This window comes from Malus sylvestris, chromosome 1 (genome assembly GCF_916048215.2).
Source record: "Malus sylvestris chromosome 1, drMalSylv7.2, whole genome shotgun sequence".
NCBI classification, from domain to species: Eukaryota; Viridiplantae; Streptophyta; class Magnoliopsida; order Rosales; family Rosaceae; genus Malus; species Malus sylvestris.
The window spans coordinates 7,842,727-7,851,639 of record NC_062260.1 but is presented as its reverse complement, the minus strand read 5'-3'; positions in this window follow the sequence as shown (position 1 = coordinate 7,851,639).

Here is an 8,913-nt window from a genome sequence, read left to right as displayed (position 1 = left end):
AAACTAGAATAGTTTATAATTACAAGAGATTAAATGATAATACATATGAAGATAGTTATAAATTACCAAATAAGAATGAGCTTATAAATAAAATTCAAGAGAGTAAATATTTTAGCAAATTTGATTGTAAATCAGGATTTTGGCAAATACAATTAGCAAAAGAATCAATTGAGTGGACAGCTTTTACATGTCCAAAAGGACATTTTGAGTGGCTTGTTATGCCATTTGGACTTAAAAATGCTCAATCGATCTTTCAAAGAAATATGGACCAAATTTTCAAGAAATATGATAAATTTTGTATTGTTAATGTAGATGATATTTTGGTACATAGTAAAAGTAGAAATTAACATAGTAAGCACTTAGAGATAGTTTTACAAGAATTTATCAATAATGGAATTGTGATTAGCAAAAATAAAATAGCATTAGAAAAAGCAAGATATATAATTTTTAGGAATGTATATCAAGTCAGGTACAATACAATTACAAGATCATATAGCTAAAAAGGTTTTAGAATTTCCAAATAAGCTAGAAGATAAAAAACAGTTACAAGCATTTTTAGGATTGTTAAATTATACAAGAAATTTTATCCCCGATTTAGGAAGAAAAATAGCAGTATTACATAGTAAAACTAGCAAAACAGGACAAAAATATTTTAATAGTGAAGATATTAAATTAGTTTAAAATGTAAAGGAAGAAATTACTAAACTTAAGTCATTAACATTACAATTAGATAATAGTTATAAAGTAGTAGAAACAGATGCTTCATCATTAGGATGGACATATATACTATACCAGAAAAAGCATAAGGAGTCACCAAAGTCTGACGAGGAAGTTTGTAGATATTCATCAGGAAAATTTAGTGATGTACAGTCAATATTACCATCAACAGATTTAGAAATTTTAGGAATAATTAACTTACTTGAAGCATTCTCTTTATTTTTACATAATGAAGTATTTATGATTAAAATAGATTGTCAAAATATGGTTTCTCATTATAACAAGATACATGCTAATAAACAGGCAGCCCGAAAATGGGTTAATTTTGTTGACTTAATTATAGGAAATGATTTTAAACCAATTTTTGAACATATAAAAGGTAATGACAATACATTAGCCGATATTTTATCAAGATTAATTTGTTGAACATGAATGGAATATCGTGGACCATCATCCTCAAATGGCACAAGACTACAAGGCAGAAAAGCACCTTTCAATAGAATAATGATGCAACATAGACCTCTACCATTCAACGGATTCCAAAATAGCATAAGCAGACCATCATCACCACCATTATCCACTTTCAACTTCAATGGCAATATTGTTGAATGAATCAGAAATCCAACTTTAAGGTAGGTCAAGAGTACTAGGGCTTTCTGATAGGCAGCAGGTTCTCCTAGATAATTTTTGAAATATCCAAATCAAATAGCCAAACATGAGGTTAGGTCATGAAAAATTAATTAGAGCCTTAGAACAAGAGTTTGATAGTTTTAATTTTAGTATCCATCAAAGCCAACATCATATTCATTCTCTTCAGCACAACCTTCAAGCCATTTCTAGGGACCATGAGTCATTACTTAGTAAGTTTACTAAAATGAACCAAGAACTCCAATATCTTAGAATGCAGCAGAAGGCAAGTGGTACCCTGAAAAGAGAATTGAAAATAAGTTTGAAAACTAATCAGCATAAGAATAACAACAACAACAACAACAACAACAAAGCCTTTTCCCACTAAGTGGGGTCGGCTATATGAATCCTAGAACGCCATTGCGCTCGGTTTTGTGTCATGTCCTCCGTTAGATCCAAGTAATCAAGTCTTTTCTTAGGGTCTCTTCCAAAGTTTTCCTAGGTCTTCCTCTACCCCTTCGGCCCTGAACTTCTGTCCCGTAGTCACATTTTCGAACCAGAGCGTCAGTAGGCCTTCTTTGCACATGTCCAAACCACCGGAACCGATTTTCTCTCATATTTCCTTCAATTTTGGCTACTCCTACTTTACCTTGGATATCCTCATTCCCAATCTTATCCTTTCTCGTGTGCCCATACATCCCACGAAGCATCCTCATCTCCGCTACACCCATTTTGTGTACGTGTTGATGCTTCACCGCCCAACATTCTGTGCCATACAACATCGTTGGCCTTATTGCCGTCCTATAAAATTTTCCCTTGAGCTTCAGTGGCCTACGACGATCACACAACACGCCGGATACACTCTTACACTTCATCCATCCAACTTGTATTCTATGGTTGAGATCTCCATCTAATTCTCCGTTCTCTTGCAAGATAGATCCTAGGTAGCGAAAACGGTCACTTTTTGTGATCTTCGCTAGATTGCTCCGGTCATTAGTGTGGATAAGTATATAAATGGATAGAGATAGGAAAGCAAACACAAGATGTACGTGATTCACCCAGATTGGCTACGTCCACGGAATAGAGGAGTTCTCATTAATTGTGAAGGGTTTACACAAGTACATAGGTTCAAGCTCTCCTTTAGGGAGTACAAGTGAATGATTTAGTACAAATGACATTAGGAAATATTGTGGGAGAATGATCTCGTAACCACGAAACTTCTAAGTCCCGGAGTGTGGTATCGGCTTGACTTTCCTTATCTGTCTCATAGGTAGATGTGGAATCTTCTCTGGAAGTACTCTTCCTCCATCCAGGGGTGGTATCTGTAACTGGTGGAGATGCACAAGGTAATGTATCAATGTCACTTGAAGCTTACTTGTAGTTTCAGGCTTGGTCAAGCGCGATACAAACCATGTAGTAGGAGTCCCCCAAGTCGCCGAGCTAGGGGATCTGCTGAAAGAGGTAACAGACAAGGTAAGCAATCAGAGCTCCGGCTGATTGTTCACATTCTCCCTATCTTGCAGGCAGCATGAAGGATAAAGAGAAGAAAAATGAGAAGAGATGATATGGGATACTTTTGCTTTTGAAGAAGTAACTTTCCACAGGCTTATTCTTGAACTGGGCTGGAGGGTTTTCTGGTTTCCTCCAAAGTATAAGGCCGACTGAAGAATTTGAGGGTCAAAACAAGTCCATCAAATCTAGAGTACGTTCGACCCTGCTGATATGGGATACTTTTGCTTTTGACAGAGTAGTGGATGTATCGGCACGTGTGCTGTTACGCTTGTCTCCACATGCTTCCTTGTATCCTTCTCACTTGCCCTATCTGTTCCTCAGGCAGATGCGGTATCTTCCTTGGAAGCATAAGATGTTGAAGATGAGTACTCGAGAGCAATGCCAGGGTAAGGGGTTCCAGGCAGTCAGTTCCTGGCTGGAAGCTTAATTCCAAGTGCTGACTGATTGCTCTCTTTCTCCTTGTCTTGCAGGTAAGAACAAGGTCAAAGGAAAAGACAGGGAAAAAGCATGATATGGGATACTCTTGCTTTTAACCCTGATGATATGAGATATTCTTGCTCTAGTATAGCTTGTTTACAGAGGTATTATCGGGGGGAAAGAAAGCTGAATATTTCGAAAGGCTTCGTTGGGAGTGCCTTCTCAGATAAGAGGAAGGGTTGAGCATTTTTGCAAGTCTGCCTGTCCGTTGGGAATGGACGTCGACATATATAGGAGTCTCCCTAACATCAAGTAATAATGCTATTCCTTTACCCTGCTTGGTCATAGCACGGTAGTGGGAGCTGCCAGCTTCACAAGTTTTAACTCTGTCAGAGCACTTTGAAAAAGTGGTCTGTGGTATCTGGAAAGCTGATGTTGCGTGTGAAGATTACAGACAAGCTTTATCCAAGGAGATCCGGCTCTTGAAGTTGGGAAAGTGGTGCCTCTTCGGTTTTCGAACAAGCAATCCTGTCGGGGATCTGGCTCTCGAGATTCGGAGAACGATGCCTCTTCGATTTTTGAGAAAGCAATCATGCTGGGGGTCTGGCTCTCGAGATTCGGAGAGCGGTGTCTTCGATTTTTGAGAAAGTAATCATGTTGGGAGTTGGGAGTGTTTTCTCGAATATGAGTAAAGGTTGGGCATGTTTGCTAGTCTACCTTGCCACGAAGCAAAGAGGTTGACACACAGGGACTTTCCAATTATCCAGCAGTGGTACTGTTCCTTTACCCTCTCTTCGATTTTTGAGAAAGTAATCATGTTAAGAGTCTGGCTCTCGAGATTCGGAGGGCGGTGCCTCTTCGATTTTGGAGCAAGCAATCTTGTTGGGGGTGTTTTCTCGAATGTGAGTAAAGGTTGGGCATGTTTGCTAGTCTACCTTGCCACGAAGCACAGAGGATGACACACAGGGACTTTCAAATTATCCAGCAGTGGTACTGTTCCTTTACCCTCTCTTCGATTTTTGAGAAAATAATCATGTTGGGAGTCTGGCTCTCGAGATTCGGAGGGCGATGCCTCTTCGATTTTGGGGCAAGCAATCTTGTTGGGAGTGTTTTCTCGAATGTGAGTAAAGGTTGGGCATGTTTGCTAGTCTACCTTGCCATGAAGCACAGAGGTTGACACACCGGGACTTTCCAATTATCCAGCAGTGGTACTGTTCCTTTACCATTGTGGGTAATAATATGGTAGCTAGGCTGTCAAAATTTATGTGTCTAAACTTTGTTAGTGTTGTTTCTTTGCTATTCTTTTACCCTTCTTGGTCAGAGCGATGTAGTGAGAGTTGCAAGCTTCACGTGTCTCGACTTTGTCAGAGAACTTTGGCAAAGTTATATGTGGTACCCATGAGCTACTGTTGCGTGTGGGAAGTGGGTGATTGAACAGTACGATTCATGTGCTTTCTACTTCGCCAGAAATCTTCGACAGAATGCCCATAATTTCCGCAAAGCTGAGTGTGCGTGTGACAGGTGCTGACAAGGCTGGAAAAGTAGTATCAACTTTGTCAGAGGACTTTGGCAAAGTTATATGTGGTACCCATGAGCTACTGTTGCGTGTGGGAAGTGGGTGATTGAACAGTACGATTCATGTGCTTTCTACTTCGCCAGAAATCTTCGACAGAATGCCCATAATTTCCGCAAAGCTGAGTGTGCGTGTGACAGGTGCTGACAAGGCTGGAAAAGTAGGTGCCTCTTCGATTTCTGAGATCGACCCTCGTGGTCTCTGAGCAGCCCAGCTTTTGAGAAAGCAAACCTCTTCGATTTCTGAGATCGGCCCTCGTGGTCTCTGAGCAGCCCAGCTTTTGAGAAAGCAAACCTCTTCGATTTCTGAGATCGGCCCTCGTGGTCTCTGAGCAGCCCAACTTTTGAGAAAGCAAACCTCTTCGATTTCTGAGATCGGCCTTCGTGGTCTTTGAGCAGCCCAGCTTTTGAGAAAGCAAACGCCTCTTTGATTTCTGAGATCGACCCTCGTGGTCTCTGAGCAGCCCAGCTTTTGAGAAAGCAAACGCCTCTTCGATTTCTGAAGCTTCGTCGAGTGCAGATTTTTATAGAGGCTGACATTAAGTTCCAAAGCACACTTGAATATCCACCAGTAGAAGCTCCATTCTTGCACTTCTAAGATCTTGATTTGTCCGACCTCTTCTCTTTTCTACACCTTTGAAAATGTCTGGCCCCTCCGACCGTCGTTTTGACTTGAACCTTGTTGAAGAGACAGCCCCGCCTTCTCCAGACAACATATGGCGCCCATCCTTCGTCTCCCCTACTGGTCCTCTTACCGTTGGGGATTCCGTGATGAAGAATGATATGACCGATGCGGTAGTGGCCAGGAACCTTCTCACTCCCAAAGATAACAGACTACTTTCCAAACGGTCTGATGAGTTGGCTGTTAAGGATTCTCTGGCTCTTAGTGTTCAGTGTGCAGGTTCTGTGTCTAATATGGCCCAACGCCTATTTGCTCGAACCCGCCAAGTTGAATCATTGGCGGCTGAAGTGATGAGTCTCAAACAGGAGATTAGAGGGCTCAAGCATGAGAATAAACAGTTGCACCGGCTCGCACATGACTATGCTACAAACATGAAGAGGAAGCTTGACCAGATGAAGGAATCTGATGGTCAGGTTTTACTTGATCATCAGAGATTTGTGGGTTTGTTCCAAAGGCATTTATTGCCTTCGTCTTCTGGGGCTGTACCGCGTAATGAAGCTCCAAATGATCAACCTCTGATGCCTCATCCTTCTAGGGTTCTGTCCAGTACTGAGGCTCCGAATGATCCCCCTCCGGTGCCTTCTCTTTCTGGGGCTCTACCGACTGCCGAGACTTCTCCTAAGCAACCTTTGTGAAGGCTCCCTCTTGTTTGTTTATTTTGACTCAAGTATATGTACATATTTGTAATTTATCAGGGATATCAATAAATAAGCTTTCCTTCATTTCAACGTATTGTGTTAAATCACCAAAGCCTTCTTCGCTAAGTTCTTTGAATTTTCTTTTGTTGAAGCTTGTATGTTGGAGCTTTGTGAGTGGAGCATGTAGGTTGAGGTAGTGTTCCCTTAATTTCCCGAGCGAGGACAACTTCTCGGTTGGAGACTTGGAAAATCCAAGTCACTGAGTGGGATCGGCTATATGAATCTTAGAACGCCATTGTGTTCTGTCCTGTGTCATGTCCTCCGTTAGATCCAAGTACTCTAAGTCTTTTCTTAGGGTCTCTCTCAAAGTTTTCCTGGGTCTTCCTCTACCCCTTCGGCCCTGAACCTCTGTCCCATAGTCGCATCTTCTAATCGGAGCGTCAGTAGGCCTTCTTTGCACATGTCCAAACCACCGTAACCGATTTTCTCTCATCTTTCCTTCAATTTCGGCTACTCCTACTTTACCCCGGATATCCTCATTCCTAATCTTATCCTTTCTCGTGTGCCCACACATCCAACGAAGCATCCTCATCTCCGCTACACCCATTTTGTGTACGTGTTGATGCTTCACCGCCCAACATTCTGTGTCATACAGCATCGCCGGCCTTATTGTCGTCCTATAAAATTTTCCCTTGAGCTTCAGTGGCATACGGCGGTCACACAACACGCCGGATGCACTCTTCCACTTCATCCATCCAGCTTGTATTCTATGGTTGAGATCTCCATCTAATTCTCCGTTCTTTTGCAAGATAGATCCTAGGTAACGAAAACAGTCGCTCTTTGGTATTTCTTGATCTCCGATCCTCACCCCTAACTCGTTTTGGCCTCCATTTGCACTGAACTTGCACTCCATATATTCTGTCTTTGATCGGCTTAGGCGAAGACCTTTAGATTCCAACACTTCTCTCCAAAGGTTAAGCTTTGCATTTACCCCTTCTTGAGTTTCATCTATCAACACTATATCGTCTGCAAAAAGCATACACCAAGGAATATCATCTTGAATATGTCCTGTTAACTCATCCATTACCAACGCAAAAAGGTAAGGACTTAAGGATGAGCCTTGATGTAATCCTACAGTTATGGGAAAGCTTTCGGTTTGTCCTTCATGAGTTCTTACGGCAGTCTTTGCTCCTTCATACATATCCTGTATAGCTTGGATATATGCTACTCGTACTCCTTTCTTCTCTAAAATCCTCCAAAGAATGTCTCTTGGGACCCTATCATACGCTTTTTCCAAATCTATAAAGACCATGTGTAAATCCTTTTTCCCATCTCTATATCTTTCCATCAATCTTCGTAAGAGATAGATTGCCTCCATGGTTGAGCGCCCTGGCATGAAACCGAATTGGTTGTCCGAAACCCGTGTCTCTTGCCTCAATCTATGCTCAATGACTCTCTCCCAGAGCTTCATTGTATGACTCATTAGCTTAATACCCCTATAGTTCATGCAATTTTGTACATCGCCCTTATTCTTGTAGATAGGCACCAAAGTGCTCGTTCGCCACTCATTTGGCATCTTCTTCGTTTTCAAAATCCTATTGAAAAGGTCAGTGAGCTATGTGATACCCGTCTCTCCCAAAACTTTCCACACTTCGATTGGTATATCGTCTGGGCCTACTGTTTTTCTATGCTTCATCTTCTTCAAAGCTACAACCACTTCTTCCTTCCGGATTCTACGATAAAAAGAGTAGTTTCTACACTCTTCTGAGTTACTCAACTCCCCTAAAGAAGCACTCCTTTCATGTCCTTCATTGAAAAGATTATGAAAATAACTTTTCCATCTGTCTTTAACCGCGTTCTCTGTAGCAAGAACCTTTCCATCATCATCCTTGATGCACCTCACTTGGTTTAGGTCTCTTGTCTTCTTTTCCCTTGCTCTAGCTAGTTTATAGATATCCAACTCTCCTTCTTTGGTATCTAGTCGTTTATACATATCGTCATAAGCCGCTAACTTAGCTTCTCTCACAGCTTTCTTCGCCTCTTGCTTCGCTTTTCTATACCTTTCACCATTTTCATCGGTCCTATCCTTGTATAAGGCTTTACAACATTCCTTCTTAGCCTTCACCTTTGTTTGTACCTCCTCATTCCACCACCAAGATTCCTTTTGGTGTGGGGCAAAGCCCTTGGACTCTCCTAATACCTCTTTTGCTACTTTTCGGATACAACTAGCCATGGAATCCCACATTTGGTTAGCTTCCCCCTCTCTATCCCACACACACTGGGTGGTTATTTTCTCTTTGAAAATGGCTTGTTTTTCTTCTTTTAGATTCCACCATCTAGTCCTTGGGCACTTCCAAGTCTTGTTCTTTTTTCTCACTCTTTTGATATGTACATCCATCACCAACAAGCGATGTTGATTAGCCACGCTCTCTCCTGGTATAACTTTGCAATCCTTACAAGTTATACGATCCCTTAGAACAAGAGGCTAATGAGCCCACAGAAGAGATTAAGATTGAGCTCTTAGAAGAAGACATTGAAATGGAGTAGCATCAAAATAATGAGTAGCATCAGCATTTGAGTGACAAAGAAAAACAAGAAAGATATGAAAGTTTCCTTAGGAATATATTTTTAGACTTAATAATAGATAATATCCTATTAAAAGAAAATTTCGAAAGCAAAATTAAGAATAATGCCACCAGATATGCAAAATGAGATCCTGAGCAGAGCATCATAGTCCATGAAAGAGTT